Source organism: Lissotriton vulgaris, chromosome 8, assembly GCF_964263255.1.
Source record: "Lissotriton vulgaris chromosome 8, aLisVul1.2, whole genome shotgun sequence".
In the NCBI taxonomy this organism is placed as follows: Eukaryota; Metazoa; Chordata; class Amphibia; order Caudata; family Salamandridae; genus Lissotriton; species Lissotriton vulgaris.
The window spans coordinates 1573396616-1573415786 of record NC_141696.1 but is presented as its reverse complement, the minus strand read 5'-3'; positions in this window follow the sequence as shown (position 1 = coordinate 1573415786).

Here is a 19171-nt window from a genome sequence, read left to right as displayed (position 1 = left end):
TAGGTTTATATGTGTCAGTGGTTAAAGGTAGATATCTGTAACCTATATCTTAGTAAGTGGTGCATGCACCACCTTACCCAGGCTGCAGAAGAAGTCCTGTGGTGTCATTTTAGAAGGCTTCCCAGGGGTGGCATGATACATGCTGCAGCCCCAGTTAGGCCTCTGGGGTACCTATGCCCTTAGTACCTAAGGTACCTGTACTAGGGACTCACAAGGATACCACAGTAACCAAACTGGAGTGTACCTAAAGTAAATGCAATCGTTTCAAGGTCAAGGAGAGCTTTATTTGGCTGCATTTCAGTACAGGCATAAAAGCACGTAATACCAATAAAAAACAAAATTCATTTCATAATATTTACAACATTATACATATAAAAAACACACGTCATACTCCATCGAAGCATAATGCAACAATTACAGATCCATGGTAATACATTTCCTGATTTGAAGCGCCTTTTTACAAAACATTGTTATTCTCCACGCTACATGCTCGTTTTCCAGGAGCTGGAGTTAAAACATGGCCTAGCGACACTGCCTAAGCCCTAAGTGCTTTAAAAATGGAATAATCCAGACTTTCCTTTAGTCAGTATAAAACTTACAAAACAAGACTAAATGCATGGTCGACTGGGCTGAAATTTTATCGCAAGGACACAATATTAGTTTACGTGACCAGTCATTCATTTTCGGGAAAGACATTAATCTATGGATGTTTCCCAGCCTGAACCTAATTAAAAGAAATCTATCAAAGGTTCCCGGTACGAATGAGAGGTAAGGCTCCATCCCCAAGGTTGTGCGTTTCAAATGATGTTGACTCAGTAATTTTCTTTGAGATTTCCCCTGCCATTCTAGTTGTTTCCAGTAGCGGCCCCATCCACACAAACAGAGAACCCGGGAGAGTTTGTTAGCCCATCATGACGTACCTCGGGAGGTCTTCCTACACACCCCAGGCCGCCAACAGCACCTTCTCTATATTGGGACCCTTGGTGCACCACTGCGCCACATATTGCAGCAGCCCAGCAAGATAATAGGGATTACACGCAGGGAGACCTTTGCACCCCGAGTCCATATCCAATTTAAGCACCTCCAGTTTCACCCTCCTTCGTTTCCCCGCCCACTCCAAGAAATTAATGGGAAAAAAGATCAAAGAATGACAAACTATGGCCCAAGTTACTTCAAGAATCCAAACAAACAATTATTACCGAGTTTTGGCAAACAATCAACAGAATCGAGCGACTAAATCATTATGGAATAGACTCTAACATAACAGAGGAAGTCTGGGTAGATTAGCTCTTCAACTACTTTAACAATAAAGTGCAAAAGGATGAAGAAGCAGGCAAGGAAATGGAGAATGTGTGAAGGGATAGAAGCAACATTAAAAGGGATGAACCAATGCCTAACCCCGCTCCAGCCGAGCCATGTGACTCCTACGGGAAAACACAACATCATCAGGAGGGAGCCCCGGCGGTAGGCTTAGACCCGTTATCTTCCATCGAAGCAGAACGCTATGGCCCAACAGCATCTCAGACAAAGAGGCAAATAGCCAGGGGCAGACTTGCGGGTGCCTCAGGCCCTAACGGCATCCCCTCAATGCTGTACAAACATGACGCGGAATTCTGGAGCAAAGCACTATCGCCGGTTTTTAAAGACATAAACTGTATAACAACAGTCCCGGAGTCCTGGACAGGATCAATCATCAGTCCATTTTTTAAACTGGGCAATAGGAAATCTCTAAATAACTATCGACTAATCGCTCTTATTGACGTAGAGGCAAAGTATGATACGGGAACAATCCTTGATGAACTAATGTCTTGGGCAACAGAAAACTCTATTATCCCAATAAACCAAACTGGTTTCTGCTGGGGCCAAGGAACCGCAACAGACATCATGGCACTAGCCTTGTAAATGGACGCAGCGAAAGAGGCAAACTCCGCCCCCCCTATTTCTTTGTTTTATTGACTACACCACTGAGTTTGACCTTGTTGACCGAGTCAAACTTTGGCAAAAATTGGAAAGTTGGGGGATACCAAAACCACTCCAGGACCGGCTCAAACTGTTACATACAGACACTTGGATCAGGATTAAGCTAGTAGCAGGGACACATCTTTCCAAACAAATCGCGACCTCTAAAGGGCTAAAGCAGGGGTGCAACCTACCACCCAAACTTTTCACATATGGCTTGCCCCATGTGAAAGGACGCATTGCTGGAGTTGCATCACTTTTATGACACACTCCACCAATACGTCACTTTTGCCCCTACAGATAAGTCAGAAATACTGACGTATCTGGAACTCCTTGTGACATGATGCATCATATATTAAATATGACGCATCAGGTATGTCGCAAGGAGTGTGCACTGAGAAGTGACGCATCACTGCTTTCGCGCAGCGATGCATCATTTCTCATAAATGAGGCCCCTTGAGTTTGGGTCAGTGTCGAAGTTGGAGGGATCGGCAGGGCACGGCGTGCCCCTACTTCTTTAATACCACAGATTCCGTTTTTTATTTTAAACATGCGTCCCAGGATGGCAGAAATAGTCAAGGCCTAAAGGTAAGGCTCGGCGTTAGTGGCCGTTCGAGGACAGGCGGGTGGGTAGAGAAGAAAAAACACTCAGGGGCATATTACAAAGGGCCATTATCGCCGCATTAGCGGGACTTTTTCCCCCTAATGTGGCGATAATTTCATCGCCCTATTACCAAGCTGTCGATAACACCAGTTAGCGACAGCTTGTAGGTGATAGCGGGCATTTAGGGGCCCACTTTGCATGTCAGCGATAATTATCGCTAATGACATGCAAAGTTTGCGTGCCAAGATGTTAGCAACTGAAAACAGTTGCTAACATCGCTATCTCCGATTACCAACTTTTGGAAATATTCGCGATAAGCGCGAATATCTCCAAAAGCTAACGCCTGACCTAAGCAGTTCTTAGCCATGTTATCCAATGGTAGGTGGATAACATGGCTAAGAGCATTAGCTCGGTAATGCATGAATATCGCTGAATTTTCAGCGATATTCATGCATTTCGGCCGATTTTTATCGCTTAGGAGATAAACCTTGATAATAGCAAGGCTCCTAAGCGATAAAAATAAGCAAAGCCCGGCGATAAAATTATTGCTGCTTACCAAGCATAGTGATAATTATCGCTTATGCTTGGAAATATGACCCTCAGTCTTTTCTGTTTTTGCTCAGAGAGGACAAGGAAAGCATCACTTCTGCTCTGTAGCTGGCAGCTGCCCTCCCCCCCACCCCCCTCTTTCTTCCTCTTATTCTATCTCTGTCTGTCTAGTAGCTCCTTCTCACTTTCTGAAAACCGCGACTTCAAGAAACGGTTCTCATCTCTCTCTTTCGTATATTTGTTCCCCTGTGAAACGGATTAAAAAAAGAATAACACTTTTACTGGAAATACCCTCTTTTTCTGACATTTTTCCATTACAAAATGCAGCTCTGGAATAAAAGATTACAAATATGAAATATAAATAAATAACAAAATAAAACAAGACAGAGTGGTAGCAAAGTGACCAGATTGGCACCCAAACACATTAGCGCCACTTTACAGAGTTTGCCAGTGAAGCTCTACTTTTGTTTTCTTGTCTTTCTTTGTACCCCACTGTTTTCCCCGGGTGGGGAAGTGCACCATTACTGAAGGTGCTGCAAAGCATGATGGATGGGTGCATTGGAAAACAAAATGTGTAACAGGGCTCTGTGTTTTTTTACCATACTGCTTACGTTTTGTAAGGATATAATCAATGGACAGGGAAACGGGTCCCTTCCGGGCCCTGTAGTCATGTCCATAACTTTTCAGGCAAAAGCACTCACTGGTTTCTTAATAGCACGTGTAAAAGCGTTAAGGTAACCATGTTTTCCCTGCTTACATTTCACATGCTCTGCTTAATCTTGCATTTCCTATGAGTGTTTGCTTTTCCAGGATGTAGTAAATTGTTTTTAGGCGGCAAATTGCTCTTATCTCGTGCGTAATATGAATTGAGTCGCATCCAGGTGTTTATAGCGGGGCACAATTGGGTTGCAGTTGAAGGCAGTGCAAGTTTCTCTCAGTGGGGCATTATGGTGTTCAGTGGGGGAGAGGATGTGGCACTGTGGTCAGAGCTGCTGAACTGGGGAACCAGGTTCAACCTTCATGACCAGTCACCAAGACCACTCTTCTGAGGGAGCACATTCCCATGCTCGACCATAAAAGGCCTCCCTAGACCTTAGAAGCCCTGGTGTCTTAGCACCCGTAGGTGGACCCTAGCGGTGGCAAACCTTGAATGCCTGTCCACCGTAATCCATACTGAAGTTCACCTCCAGTTTTGCAGGCAGGCCCATGAAGCAGCATGCCCTGGAGCAACAGTGACTCTGTCACTGAGGTCACAGTATCCTTGAGAAGGCCGGCTGTAGGGTGGTGCGACCCGTGTGACCGCACCAGGCTCTGACTTTGGGTGGTGGTGTCGTGTTTGCAAGTATATTATGGGTTTAAAAGCGCTTGCTGCCTCCTTCCTGGCCTACAGCCATTTTCAGCAACAATCGGTGGTTTGTCTAGTGGATGTTTTGGCGCATGGAAAGGTAGCACAGAGTGTTAATGTGCCTGTTGCAAAGAACATGTACCATGCAGATCACAAAGTGCACATAATGTAAATAGGTCCGTGGGTTTACTGCTTTTGTTAGAGAGATCTTTTTGTTACTTACAGTTTATAAGTTAAAAATCCTAACAGAACAGTGAGCTATTAACTGTCAATTGACTCTTACACCTTGTAGTCCATAGTCTTATGTAACATTTCCTATACATTGATTTTCACACGTATAATTGATTGCCTCTGTGTAGTGTGTGTGATGTAAAGTGCTCTGACACCCTACGCTGGCATGAGTGGCACTGCAAATCAAATTAAATGCATCTGAGAGAGAGTATGGTTATGGAGACATGAGGGGCATTGTTAAAGGGGTGGTAGTGAGTGAATCCACGGCAAAGTTGGTCATTGGGGGCGCCTACAAACATTGTTGCACAGGGCGCCACCAGCGCTAAATCTGGCCCTGCCCTTGAGGCCAGTCCGCCTCACCCATCAGTACCTCCAGTGGCCTTGTTTCAGCAGTAGTAGCTGCAACTCACCAGAGGTTGGCACAGCAGGATTTGAACTCACACCAAACTAAGTTCACAAACCTCACGGTCTCTCTGCTTCATGCACAAGCACTTTTAACATGTGCTGCCTGCTTTGGAGCCACTGGAATGATGCAGCAATGGAGGCCAAAATTAACCCGGAGTGTTGACTAAATTATGCTGCAAACAAAGGCTGCAGCGTAATGCAGTATATTTTATGATACTTTATTATTTTGACATTTTTACACATGCTAACAGTCTCTGGAAAGATTTTGCATTATTAGAAGTTGCACCAGGTTAACATACAAACGCATAAGTGAGAAAGATGGTCAGTCAACCTTTGCAAAGGGCCGTCCACTTTGAAGCAACACAAGTCAAATTTTTTAGTAAATGTTGATCCTTTTGAGCTCATAGTTAAACATTTTCAGATTAAGGAGCAGATGTTGTATTATGTGACAAAAATGGCAGTGCCATAATTATGTGGAAAACATTTGCAAAATAAGATATTTTGCTGTTCATGTTTCTACTGCTTTTATGGAAGGCAGAAGTGTTGATTACAGAAACTGCATGGATCGGAGACAAATAGCTTGGGCTTCCACTTTTAAGTGTATTTAGGACATTCAGTGATTGGAAACATATCCCACTTTGTGAAAGTATTTTAATGTCAATAACTCATATTAAAACTTAAATATTCATGTGTATCCATTGGTTGCATTCTGGCCACACCTCTGACTCCGCCCACTGCCCCAATCCTCAGGTTATTCCCGCCCTCTGATTCTCTGCCCACAGTTCCCCTACTTTTTTCCCCCCACTTTGACCACTGGCAGCTATATGTGTTTGTGTGTGATTAAGCCTTTCTCTTCATGGTGCGTCATTGTCATCTTGCTGACGCCGATGCTGTTTGTGGGTGTGGCTATTAATTTTGGCTAATCTGCAATTAGGGGGCCTGATACCGCTCCTAAATTAACACATGCAAACGCTGACCCTGATACTGTGGAAAGGGCATCCATCTTTGTTTGGGTTGCATTCCTGCTCTTCTAAGTGTCAATTTGCCGACATTAATAACAGGATCTACAATTTTGTTTGTATTGGAATCTCGGTAAATCTCTGGTATTATTTTGAATACCGAAGATACATTTAGGGCTCTTCTTCAATATTTGATGGATTTTCTTTGACTTCTCATTTCGGATATTATTTCGAATACGACGGTGTTGCTTCCTGTTCTCAGGTATCAGTTTGGATACCAGTGTTATTAATTTAAATATAGTTTTGTAGTTTTTAATCTATCTTTGACCTTTTTGAATTCTTCAGTGCAAACCTAATCATTTACTTTCAACATACAAAATGTGAATGCTCCACCATTTTCTTTTCACCCCTGGTGAGCCCGTCCCGCAACGGGCTAAATTGAAAATGATTTTGTTCATTATGCTAGAGAATGTGGTATTTCACTTAGTACTGGTTGAAAAACATCTCTGCTTGTGCAGTGTTTAGGTCCTGAGGGGCAAGAAGTATTTGAACATTAATTGGCCTTTCAGATGTAGACTTTACAGGCTTTAATGAATTTGAAATGTGTATTCACAAGTAAGAAATTCATTATTTATCAAAATTTTGTACAATACTAGCACATTTTTATTTTGGGAATCGTATGCAAATAACTAATGAGTCTGCTGAAGAATATATAACTTCTTTGCGCAAATTAGCCTCCCTCTGAAATTTCATTCCCTCATATAAAGAGCGCCTGAGGGATCAAATTTTGCTAGGTTATGCCATAGAGAAAGCTAAATAATCTCTATGAAAGGAATATAATCCATCCTTGAAAATTGCATCAAGACTTGCCAAAATGTATCAATATATTTCTTGGTGTGGGTTGATTCTATAAAAAAAAGAAACAGTCTTCCCGAAATGTGTGATGGTAATAAGATTCAAGTGATAAGGATTTTTTTTGTTGTGAAAGATGACAAAATGAATTCAGGAAAGGTCAGAGTAGATGTTTGAGATGCAGCAATCGAAATATAGAATGGGCTTATCAGGATCAGTTCTAAATTGGTTCACCTCTTTCCTCCAAAACAGATCCCAAAGATTTAAGGTCAATCAATCCCTGTCTATGGCCGTCCCAGTCACATTAGGTGTACCACAGGGCTCATCCCTCTCACAGACACTCTTCAACCTTTTCATGGAACCACTCACCGATATTCTCAGCTCCTCAAACATCCAATATCACATGCAAGCAGACGATACACAACTATACTTAAAAATCACCTCTCTGGAGGACATCAAATCTTTCAACTCAACTCTACAAAAAACCCAGATTTTGCTGACTGAAAATAACCAGAAACTAAATACCCTCAAGACTGAATTCCTCCTAATCGCGCCACCCAACCAACCATTCTTCATTGAAGAATGGCTTCAACAACTAACAGCGCTCAACTGCCAACCTCATATCATTGACTCCGCCAAATCTCTGGGATTAACACTCAACAGAAAACTAAACATGCAGAAACATATCAGTGCCACAACAAAAGGAGCAAGCATTCAGATGAACACCTTGAGAAAATTAAAAACCCTTCCTTCCCACAAGTGACTTCAAACTGGCAGCTCAAGCACTAGTAATCCCTCTTCTACCTCCTTTAACCCGTTAACCGCGGCGGTAATTCCACCGAGCTGCTGGCATTTCGTGTGCGGGCGGGGCCGCGCCGGCCATTGGCCGACAGCAGCACTGGGGAGGTAGTGCTGCCGTCGGCCAATGTCCGACGGCAGCAATTCAAGGGTTAAGAAAGAAGTAAAGTCTCTACTCCTAAGGAAATTCACATGAACAATTTATCTAATTCCCACTACTGCTGTGTGTATAACAAGACTTAATTTTGACTTTCAGTATTCTTTTGTTTCTGATTTCTACCCCAGTAACGCTCTCTGTTACCCGCAAGGGACATTTTCGCGCTATATAAAACCTTCAAAATAAATATGGCCTCTTCATAGATTGTCCTGGCTGCAAAGCTTATTGTAAAAAAAACGTGAGCAGAAGGGACATTCTACAAATTGTTGCAATGGTTGTAAGACTCCACAACACATGCCATTACAACGCATGCCATCACAACACGGTTGTAACAACGCAAGTGTTGTTACAACACGTTAGCTTCACAACGCAAACTTTAACCACGCATATACCTTTACAATGAATTTTGTTGTAGACGCATGTTTTGTAAAAGCATATGCGTGATTAGACTTATGATTGATAATATAAGTATTTTACAGGTAAATATAAACGCTATATATGTGTACAATGTAGGTTTATATTTCCCTGTAAAGTACTTATAGTTTTAAAATAAGGCCATGCATGGTAATGCATCAAAAACACATATCTAAAACAAAACCAATGTACTCATTTTTATATATGTTTTTATAACTTCCACACACAATGATGTGTGTTGAAATATATAAAACCATATATATGTATATATTTTATATAAATGTGTACCAATGTATATATAGACACAAATGTTAAATCCATATATATATCTATATTACCTATTGGCGGTCGCCAGTAGGTAGTTATAGTTCGAACCTAGTTTCCATTGGAAAAGCGTTTTATGCCGATAACTTTGGCTCCTTTTGACGAATCTTCATGAAAGTTTCAAAAGTAATGGTTCACTCATGTCAGCTTCTGTCTTGAAAGTTTTGGGGTGATTCGTCAAGCGGGACCGAGAAAAAAGGATGGTCCCAAAACCTTTTTTTCTCAATGTTAATTTCCATAGGAAACTTTAGACTCTGCTATAGCCTGAATTGCTGAACGGAATTACACCAAATTTGTTAGAGAGATAGCTTTTTAGGTCTAGCGTAAGACTACGACCTCTTGTATACTTTATTAGGTCGATCGTAAGCGTGCGCCCTCTTGTATACTTTTGCATACATATATTTCTGTGGGACAAATTACATTTCTTGCTTCTCATTTGTTTGTTTCAATGTTATTTAAAAATCCTTGCTTACTAGTGGCCAGTCCTGCCTCTTTGTCCCTCCCTTTTCCATCAAGGAGCAGGGACTTAGTACAATATCATTACACTTTGTTCTGTTGGGTCTGCTCTTGGGAGGGTCTATTTTATTATGTTTTCAACCTTGTGTTACACTGTGGCTGCTCAGACCCGTAACTGCTTACATTTTATTGCAGCATTAACCCTCTCCGTAACTTCCCTGTGGCTGGCATTCTTTTGTATTCTTCCTAAAGACAGTGCCCAGGCTGGCTTGGAATGCAAGCTAATAATTATTGTGGTGTCAAGTCTAAGTCTGCCTCCTTTAATTTCCTCTAGAAACAGACACAGAAACACTGCGACAGCATGCCATCTAGCTACTGCAGCTCTAAATCATGTAAAAAAGTTAAACCACTACTTTAAACAGCCATTGTCTCTGCTTTTGGCTTAGCGCTGAGGCCAAAACGTTTCTTTCTGGAAGGAATGTTCCCTGTAAATGTGCATTTGAATGAAGTACATTAAATAAATGCAGAACAAGACCTCAGGCTGGCACAGGGGCAGGGCGCTTGCACTGGATTCTGACTTCAGAGCAGAGGGGCTGTGTTTCTGAGTTTATTTTGCTTTTAAAAGCACTCCCTGATACATTCCCAACCTCAAGCAACTCCAGACAATAAAAATGTCAAGATAACTCATTGCAAGGTAGCAAAGGGTTAATATGCCACCTACAAAATGAGTGTACCATGCAGAACACAAAAATGCATAAAATAGTGAGGTAGCAAGGGAGGGGGGTGTTGAGCCGTTATGCGCGCACACTAGTTCTGGCACTCTCGTCTTTCACATGTCCCTCTCCTTTCTTTCTCACATGTGCACTGTCTTCCTCATTTCCATTCTTACTCTTCCATGCTTTCTATTTTACACACACACACCTCTCCTTCACTCTCGTTTTTCTGTCTCACTGCATCTGTTGCGCACTCTCTTTATTTCCACTCCACCTCTTGCCTGCTTCTCATCTTTCTCACTCTGGTAGATGTATAGTTAATCTAATCATAGAATACTTTCAGATAAGCACAATTGATGTGTTGTGGGGGAGGGGGACACTGTAACAATTCCATGTCCTTTTGTCTAATGTTCCATTTCATGATTCAGCGCTGACTTTGCGCGGCAAAGGACCACTCGCCTCCAAGATGATCTGATCATATTTACACATATTGGTTCTGTGTGTGAGAGAATTTCAGAGAAGGCCTGTAGTGTCCCAGTCAGGGCCTACAGATAGACGGACACAGGACACGTGCAATACAGTTGTTGGCAGTAATTAACCTGACCACGCCCAGAGCCCTGGGCCTTTTATTACTTAGCTTGCGTGTCCACGCATACGCTTGGACTGTACCACAGACCCCTTACGCTCTCGGGGTAAATTATCTATCAACAGTGGGAGGGGGCGTGTGCTGCAGTGGTACGCCCCACTGTCAGCAACACTACATTCCTCCTTTACCTAGGGATAAAACAAACTGGAAAGAACACAAATGTCCCAAATGTCTCTTTGGTGAGCGGGGTGCTGTGACCGTTAACTCTGATATACTCAACAAAGTTCACCAAACAGTCTCAGGTGCAGTCTCTGAATGTACTGACAAAACCATAACAGGTAAGATACAAAAACAGAACAGTCTTACTTTATTCTCGGCGGGGTCAGCCATCTCGAACAGTTCACCGCCAGCATTGGGCCACAAAGTCTCGGTATCTCTGAGAAGGTTTGGGGCATGGACGTAGACTGTATCTTTTCTGGCTACGACCTTCCGCCGTGACTGGGGTCGGTTCTTCTGACTCTCTAGTCTCGTTGATGCTGGGCTCCTCGGCAGGTCTTTCTGGCTCCGTGTTGCTCGAGGTAAAATCTTCAGTTAGGTGCGTCATGGACGTGGTGCTTGTTCCGGCCGTTACAGGTGTTCTGCGCGGGGGATTCAGGTGCCAATCATCCAACTCCGGGTCTTCTCTTCTCTCGGGTACCCGCTTAAAAAATGAAACGTTCCTTGTGACTACTTCCTCATTTCTGACGGCCGTGACCATTGTCCCGTTAACTTCTGTCACCCTCCAGGGGTCTAGCTCGAATGGCATACGGAACTTCCCGCCAGGATGGCGGTCTTTTACAAGAACTGTGTCCCCGACCTGGATGGGGCTGTCTGCTGCCCTCCGTCTTCGGTATGCCTCTTGGTTGTTCTTGGTGCGCTGTTCCATGGACCGGTTTCTGGGCTTAGGGGCTAGTTCCCACATGGGATGATGTGGGATGGTGTCCGCAATAGCTCGGTTGAAAGAGAGTCGGCTTGGGGAGACTCCTGTAGTGCAATGTGTGGTCTGGCGGTATTCTCGGAGAAATTGGTAGATGGCTAGCTCCAGACAGTGGCCATCGGCAACTGCAATTTGGATTGTTTTGTTCAAGGTTCTCATTAGCCTTTCGACTTCTCCGTTGGCCTGCGGCCATCTTGGTGTTATCCGTTTGTGTTTGACGCTATGGCTCTGCAGGTACTCTGTAAACTCGCTGCCATTGAACGGGGGTCCGTTGTCTGTGCGGACTTCCTTCATGATCCCGTGGGTGGCTATGATCTTTTCGAACTTTGGGATCACCTCCGATGCTGCTGTCGATGTCACAATTTCTACTTCGGGGTAACAAGAGAAGTCATCCACCACTACGAGCATGTACTTGCCTCCGGGAAGGCTGCCGAAGTCTGCGCTCACTCGTACCCACGGGGATGTTGGCCCTTCTTCGGTGATCACCGGTGCTGGGGGGTTTGGTAGGCTCGTCGCTAGACACACCGGGCAACTATGAACCACTTCCTCGACTGCCCTGTCGAGCCCGGTGAACCACAATTTGCTTCGGAGTCTGTTTTTGGACTTGACGATCCCTTGGTGCGATCCGTGTGCCAGCAAGGCAGCTTGCTGGGCGAGGCTGCTGGGCAGTACAAGGCGCGGGCCTCTCAGGAGACATCCTTCAGCTGAAACGGAAAGTTTGTGTCTAACTTGGTACAGGGCCTTTAGGATCGTTTGGGCGTCCTGAGTGCGAAAGGATGCCGGGCTTTGCAGCGCCTTCCAGTCGCCGGATTCTAGGGCATGGATCGCGAGCTGGAGGCAGTCATCGTCCTTTGTAGCACTCGCTACTTCTTCTAGGGACATGGGACGTGGCCTTGACCGTTCGATGATTAGCCGGACGTACTCTTCCGTGGCTGCTGCTTCAGCTGCTTCCGCTTCAGTAACTGGACGAGGGTGTCTTGACAGATAATCTGCGGGGTTCCGCGTTCCAGGCCGGTACTCCACTGTGAACTGGAACTCCTGCAATTGCAGCACCCATTTTTCGATTCTCGGTGGAGGGCGGGAGGACGAGCCTTGGAAGAGTGGTATGAGGGGTTTATGATCAGTGATCACTGAGAAGGGATGTCCGTAGAGGTAGATATGGAAATGGCGGCATCCCCATAAAATGGCGATCGCCTCCCGTTCAATTTGTGAGTAACGTTGTTCGGTAGGCGTAAGCGTGCGACTGGCGTACGCTATGGGGGCCCATTCTCCGCATGTCTGAGGCTGTGATAGGACTGCTCCCAGTCCGGTGGGGCTGGCGTCAACTAGCAGTTGTGACTCGTGTTGCGGGTTGAAATAGGCCAGGGTCGTGTCAGCTGATAGGGCTGCCTTGGTGTTCGTGAACGACTCCTGCTGTTCGGGGCCCCATATCCAGGCGGCATTTGACTTGGTGAGGTCGCGGAGGGGCCCTGTCAAATCCGACAGATCCTTGATGAAGCGTCCGCAGTACGTCACCATACCTAGGAAGCTGCGGACGGGTGTCACAGACGTGGGCGCTGGTGCGTTGTGGATGTCTTTAACTTTTTCTGGGTCGGGGCCCACTCCTTGGTCGGAGAACTTGTATCCAAAGAAGCTAATGTCTTTGTGTAGAAACTCGCATTTGTCCTTGTGGAGAGTTAGTCCTCTCTCCTTTAGCCGGTTGAACACTGCTTGGAGGCGTCTGATGTGTTCTTCCAAGGTGTGGGGGCATGCACCAGGATATCATCGCTCACATTGAGCACACCGTCAAGGCCTTGGAGGACATTGTGAATGATGTTTTGAAACACCTCCGCTGCGCTTGAGATTCCGAAATTTAGCCTCGTGTATCTCCATAGGCCTGCATGGGTGGAGAAAGTCGTAATTGGGCGCGAGTCTGGGTGCAGAGGGATCTGATGGTACCCTGACCGCAGGTCCATCTTGGAGAACCACTTGGACCCTGCGAGCTCCCCGATGATGGCGTCAATGGTCGGCGTCAGATGACGCTCCCTCTTAATTGCTAGGTTGGGGAGGCGCATGTCCACGCATATCCTTACTGCTTCGGGTTGCTTCGGCTTTTTGGCCACAACGATGGGAGACACCCACGGCGTGGGTCCAGTCACTCGCTCAATGATGCTGGCTTGTTCAAGCATCTTTAGCTCCGCTTCGACTTTGGGCCTGAGGTGAAAAGCGATCCGTCTGTGCCGGAGAGCTACCGGTGCAACCGTTTGGTCAATGTGGAGCCGGACGGGGGGTCCTCGTAGGCATCCGATGCCTTCGAACAGCGAGGAATGCTCTGCAACTAGATGGTCAAGTCCTTGGGCTTGTACTGTTAGGGCAAAATGTATGAGCCCGAGCTCTCGTGCTGTTTTGCAACCGAGAAGGAATCCTGACCCCTCCTGGGAGATGTAGATCTTTGTCTGTAGCTGCGTTGAGTCGTGGGCCACAGTCGTCCGGAAGACTCCACACAGGCGCAATGGGCGCCGGGTTCCGTAGGCAAACACTTGCACTCTTGTGGGGTGAAGTGTGGGGGCGTCTTCGAGGCACCGGTACACGCTGGCGGCCATGAGGTTTATCGTGGCGCCGGTGTCAATGAGTGCTCTGACTGCTTGGCCATGTACTTGGACAGTGCACATCGGTTCGGTCGACGATGCGGCTGCTAGAGTATTGAGCATGCGCACCACGTGGACTGACGCGGTGTCTTCTTCATCGTCGTCCATGTCGCTGCTGTTCGATGTGTTCGGTAGGGGCGCCACCTGTCGCGCCCTCCTGGGTGGGCCATTCTGCTTCTTCCTTTGCGATGATAAACAGACGCTCGCAAAGTGGTTGGCCTTGCCGCATGCGCTGCAGATCTTGCCGTGGGCTGGGCAGGCACCTTTGTGGGGAGTGGTACCTCCGCACCACATGCAGGCTTGATCGTGGGTGGGCTGGGTCTGTTTCGGTCCCCCTTTTCTCGGAGGTCTCATCCGACTGTCCGGGTGTTGCGATTTGATGGCGCATACCGGTTCCGTCTTGACTGTGACTGCAGTTTTTGGCTCCATGTGGGCAGCGCGAGCCTTGGAGAGTTCCTTAGACCGCCCTAGGGCTAGGATGTCGCGCATGGGCATGGCGTCCATTTCTAGCACCCTCTCCCTTAGCTTCAGGGAGGCGCATCCCTGTATGAATTGGGCGCGAATTTCATCTTCGGCATCCGGAAGCGTGCACGTGCTGGCTAGTTTCTTGAGCCGAGCGTAGAAGACATCTACCGACTCCTCAGGGAGTTGGCGTGCTTGACGGAGCAGGAAGCGTTCATAATCCGCGCTGGTAAAGGGCTCAAAGTACCTCGTGATAGCGTCCCGTAGGGTGTTGTACGTGTGGGACGGGTCACCCTCCGTAATGTCTTTGGAGATGTCGTGAATAGCCTCTCCTCCTAGGTGCAAAAGCATTGCGCGACGCCGTGCCACCGCGATGTCCGCTGCTATGAAATAATTTGAGCCGCTCTACCCACTTTCTCCATCGGGCGGCTTGTGAGGGGGGTGTTCCCGTGATTGAGAAGGGTTCCAGGGGCGGCACGTTGGCCATGGTGGCTGAAGCGAGGTTGGATGGGCAGTCTGCGCGAAGCCAAAAGCAGTGAAAGTCTGTGCAGACCCTTGTAAACCGCCAGGGGGTGAGGCAGGCACCTGTAGAACGCTATCTGGCCCGATCAGCCAGATGCGTGAGGTATTGCAGGCTAGCGGTCACGCGGGATGCGTGAGCAAATGCAGGGAGGCCGCGCAGCGCGTCTAGGACGTGGCGGGGGGCGCACCAGCGCATGCGCGGGCCTCGCGATGAAGCTGCCAAGGCTGGGCCCGTAAACGGGATGCGGAGGCTGGAGGCCGCGGGAGGCAAAGCAGGGGGGGGCCGATGTACCTGTGTGTGGCGTCAGAGGCCACGCTGCAGCAAAGGACTGCGGCCAGCAGGAGCGGCAGGCGGGAGGCGCTCTGGGGCACCGGCAGGCGTCGTAGACAGCAGCGCAGGTAGGCGGGCGGCGACGCTGGGGCGGCCACGCCGGGCCTTCGGCGACACAGGGGGGACGCCGGGGAGAGCGCCACGCAGGCTGGAGGTTGGCAGCCAAGGGCACCGTGAGTGGAGGCAGCTGGGCATGCAGTGGGTCAGACGAATAGCCACCTCATCGCCAGTGTAGTGTCCCAGTCAGGGCCTACAGATAGACGGACACAGGACACGTGCAATACAGTTGGTGGCAGTAATTAACCTGACCACGCCCAGAGCCCTGGGCCTTTTATTACTTAGCTTGCGTGTCCACGCATACGCTTTGACTGTACCACAGACCCCTTACGCTCTCGGGGTAAATTATCTATCAACAGTGGGAGGGGGCGTGTGCTGCAGTGGTACGCCCCACTGTCAGCAACACTACAAGGCCCTAAAACGTTCTTCCTTATGGTTCTCGGATCTCAAATATGTGTTTGCTTCATTTGTTTCGTTTTTCTGAACTTTACAGAGCGCCTTCCCAACCAAGCCCAGTCTTTTAGATTACAGTACCATCAATCTCAGCTAAACCATGACCTCCCTCTGAGTAAGGTGGAGGGAGATTTGCGTGCATCCTGCAGGGCCAACGCTACCTTTTATTCTTCTGAGATGGTTTTGTTTTTAGGCCTGTAAACTCAAAACATAGAAATAATTGGGGTCACTTGTCATACCACACTGCACAACAAAGCCGCCATTAGGGCAGTGTGGCTGGTCAGGCCACACTGGGCGCTGTCCTGTGGAGGGGCGCTAACCTCAGGTGGGGACGCTGAGTTTAGCAATCATTTATGATTAGAAAGATGAGGGGCACGGGCCTGGGCGCAGTTCATGGAGTTTTGCTACATGGAACTCCGCAAACTTACAAAAAAACTCTGCGAAGTTCCACAAGTGGCGGGTGTAGTGCGAAGTGCAGTTTGTGCTGGTATTCCTGCCGCTCGGGTAGAAATTGTACTCGAGCGGCAACTCCCGCTCGCAAACTTACCGTTCGCGATCGTGAACTTACCGTTCGCGAGTGGGGAAAAAACTCTGCTGCACATCGCAAAGCAGAGATTTCTGCACTCCGCGAGCTCCACGGAGTGCGGAGTGCAGAAAGCTCTGCAAACTCTGTGAATGGAGCGAAGTTCACCGCCCAGGTCTAACGTTTGCCCAGTGAAAGTGAGAAAATCGGAGGAGGCAGTCATGGGTTGTGGGGGAGACAAACATTATTGTCACACCAGGCGCCACCAGCGCTATAACCAACCCTGCAGCACAAACTCTTTCATGTCTGAGTCCACGACTCGCAGCAAGTGTGGATTTACAGCACATTCCCTCGTCACTCCGCGGCCAAGGAGAACCATGCAACACAAACAGGCCTCCTTGTCTGTTTTTTCCTTATTTCCCCGTTCCACTAACAGGAGCCAATGTGTCTCATATTGAAAGTCCCGAATTCACCCACCTCAGCAGAATTACTGAGAGTACCACTTGCAGGCATGAGGCTTAGTGGGAGAGAGGTGCGGCAGCACACAGCGGATGCCATTTAAACACCAGCACCTTACATTGTATTTATTCTTTAGTCATGCTAATGAGGCATTGCTCTGCTGAGGTAATCCTTTGTTGGAGGGGACTAAAGGAGGTCACTGATTTCTTACAGTGACAATGGTGGATCAGACTTAGTGGCTTACAACAGCTACAAAAGAGGGCGCTACCCTGTTAGGGACATAGACAGTACACCCCACACTGACCACGTGCCCTCATGGGGATTCACAGGATGTTGAGTCGACACTAAGAATTGAACCTGATTCCCCAGTTCAAAAGTTGGCAACTCTGGCCCTAGCGCATTCAAAGTCAACAGCAATCTAGGGCCCGCAGACATCACTGGGCAATATAGTCAGCTGATACACACTGTGACCCGCAAACAGCTGGCTTATGAAGACAACAAGCAATCAAGTCCACATAATTCAACACAACCCCACACGATTATGTTCCACTTAATTCCACAACACACAAATGCACACCACATAATTCAACTACACAAACCATTTCAACATCTCATAATTCCGCACCACACAATCAATTCCACCTCATTCCACTACATGCTACATACTGAGAATCCATAACATTCAACTCCACAAATTTAGTCCATGCCACATAATTCCACTTCACATAATAACACTCCATGCTACATAATTCCAATACACTCTATGCAACACAATTCAACTCCAGATAATTTCACTACACATAATTGCACTACAAACTAAATAATTACACTTCATGCCACATAATTACTCTCCACATATATCCACTCAGCTCCAAAACACATATTTACATTCAACAAAATTCAACTTTGCAACTGCCACATTTTTACACTCCACTTAATTCCACACCATGCCACACAATTCAACGCAATGCTACAACACACAATTCAACACCACACAATTCCATACCACACAACATATTTACACTGTATTCCATACCACATAATTACACTCCATATAAATCTACCGCATGCCACATAGCAGCACTCCACAGAAATATACTCAACACCATGGCACATAATTTCACTCCACATATTGTCAATCAGTGCCACGCAATTCAACAAAACACTATACAACTACGGACAATTCCAATCCACCAGAGAGACTTCCACTCCACAACATAATTCATCTACACTCCACATACATCCAATCCACAAGACACAATTCCACATACTGCAACATAATTCAACAACACACCACATAATCCCACACAATACATGCCACTCCATGACACACAATAACACTACACTTAATACCACATACTTACTATCCACATAATTCCATTGCACACACACGCCCGCACCCAGGATTTCTTTTATTGGTGCACTTCAAGTCTTTCAGCACAGTTTTTTTACCATAACTTTTCACAAAAACGAACGTCAACACACGCTCTCCTCCTCTTCTATCGGTGTCTTATGCATTCACAAATGCAGCCTCTTTATGTGTCTATAACATTCTCTCCCCTTCATTCTCTCTTTCTCACACACTCTTATTACTACTTTATCTATAGATCATTCAACACTTCATACACAAACTACTTATCACTGTCAATCTTATTTCTTTATTTTACACACCTCTCACCTCTATCGAGTCACCATGCCACTTATTTTCAATATACAAATACACTAGACACCACATAATTCCACCCACACACTTCCACAGCTAACAATTCCAACTCAAACCACATAATTCCACAACAAATATCTATTCCACTCCAAACAAAAAACGTAAGTAAAAAACAATATCATTTACAATGCAAATAGCTCAAACTTTCACAAATGCGAGACCGATTGCATTGCAAATGCTTGTTTTAAATGGTGTAAATCCGTTCAGTAGTTTTTGATATATATATATACTTTTTTTAACAACAAATTTTATTTGTCAAGCAACCAATATATTGCAGAGCACTGTAACCCAGCGACTCATGCATACCGTATGGACAATGAATTGACTTTGACAATTTCAACTGGAGTATAGGACAAGTGAAGAACAATACAGTTGATATATTTTGCAAACAGAAAACAAATCAAATAAACAAACCCTAAAACCGACCCGCCGCACTTATGCCTACCCCAAAACAGCTCCATACATGAATAATCTTGTTTATCTAGACACACTGTACCTGTGGCTAAAAAGCGATGTTGCATGGCTATTGCAGGGCGAGGGTCACCAAGTCCTCAGACCCGGCCACTGAAACCGGTTCCAATTCCAGGCCACGATATTCTGCCCATTGTCTCCATATTTTGTAATGTTTAAGCAGACATCCCCTGGCCGCAAAATTGGGGATTACCAGCCCTTGCAGAAATCCATGC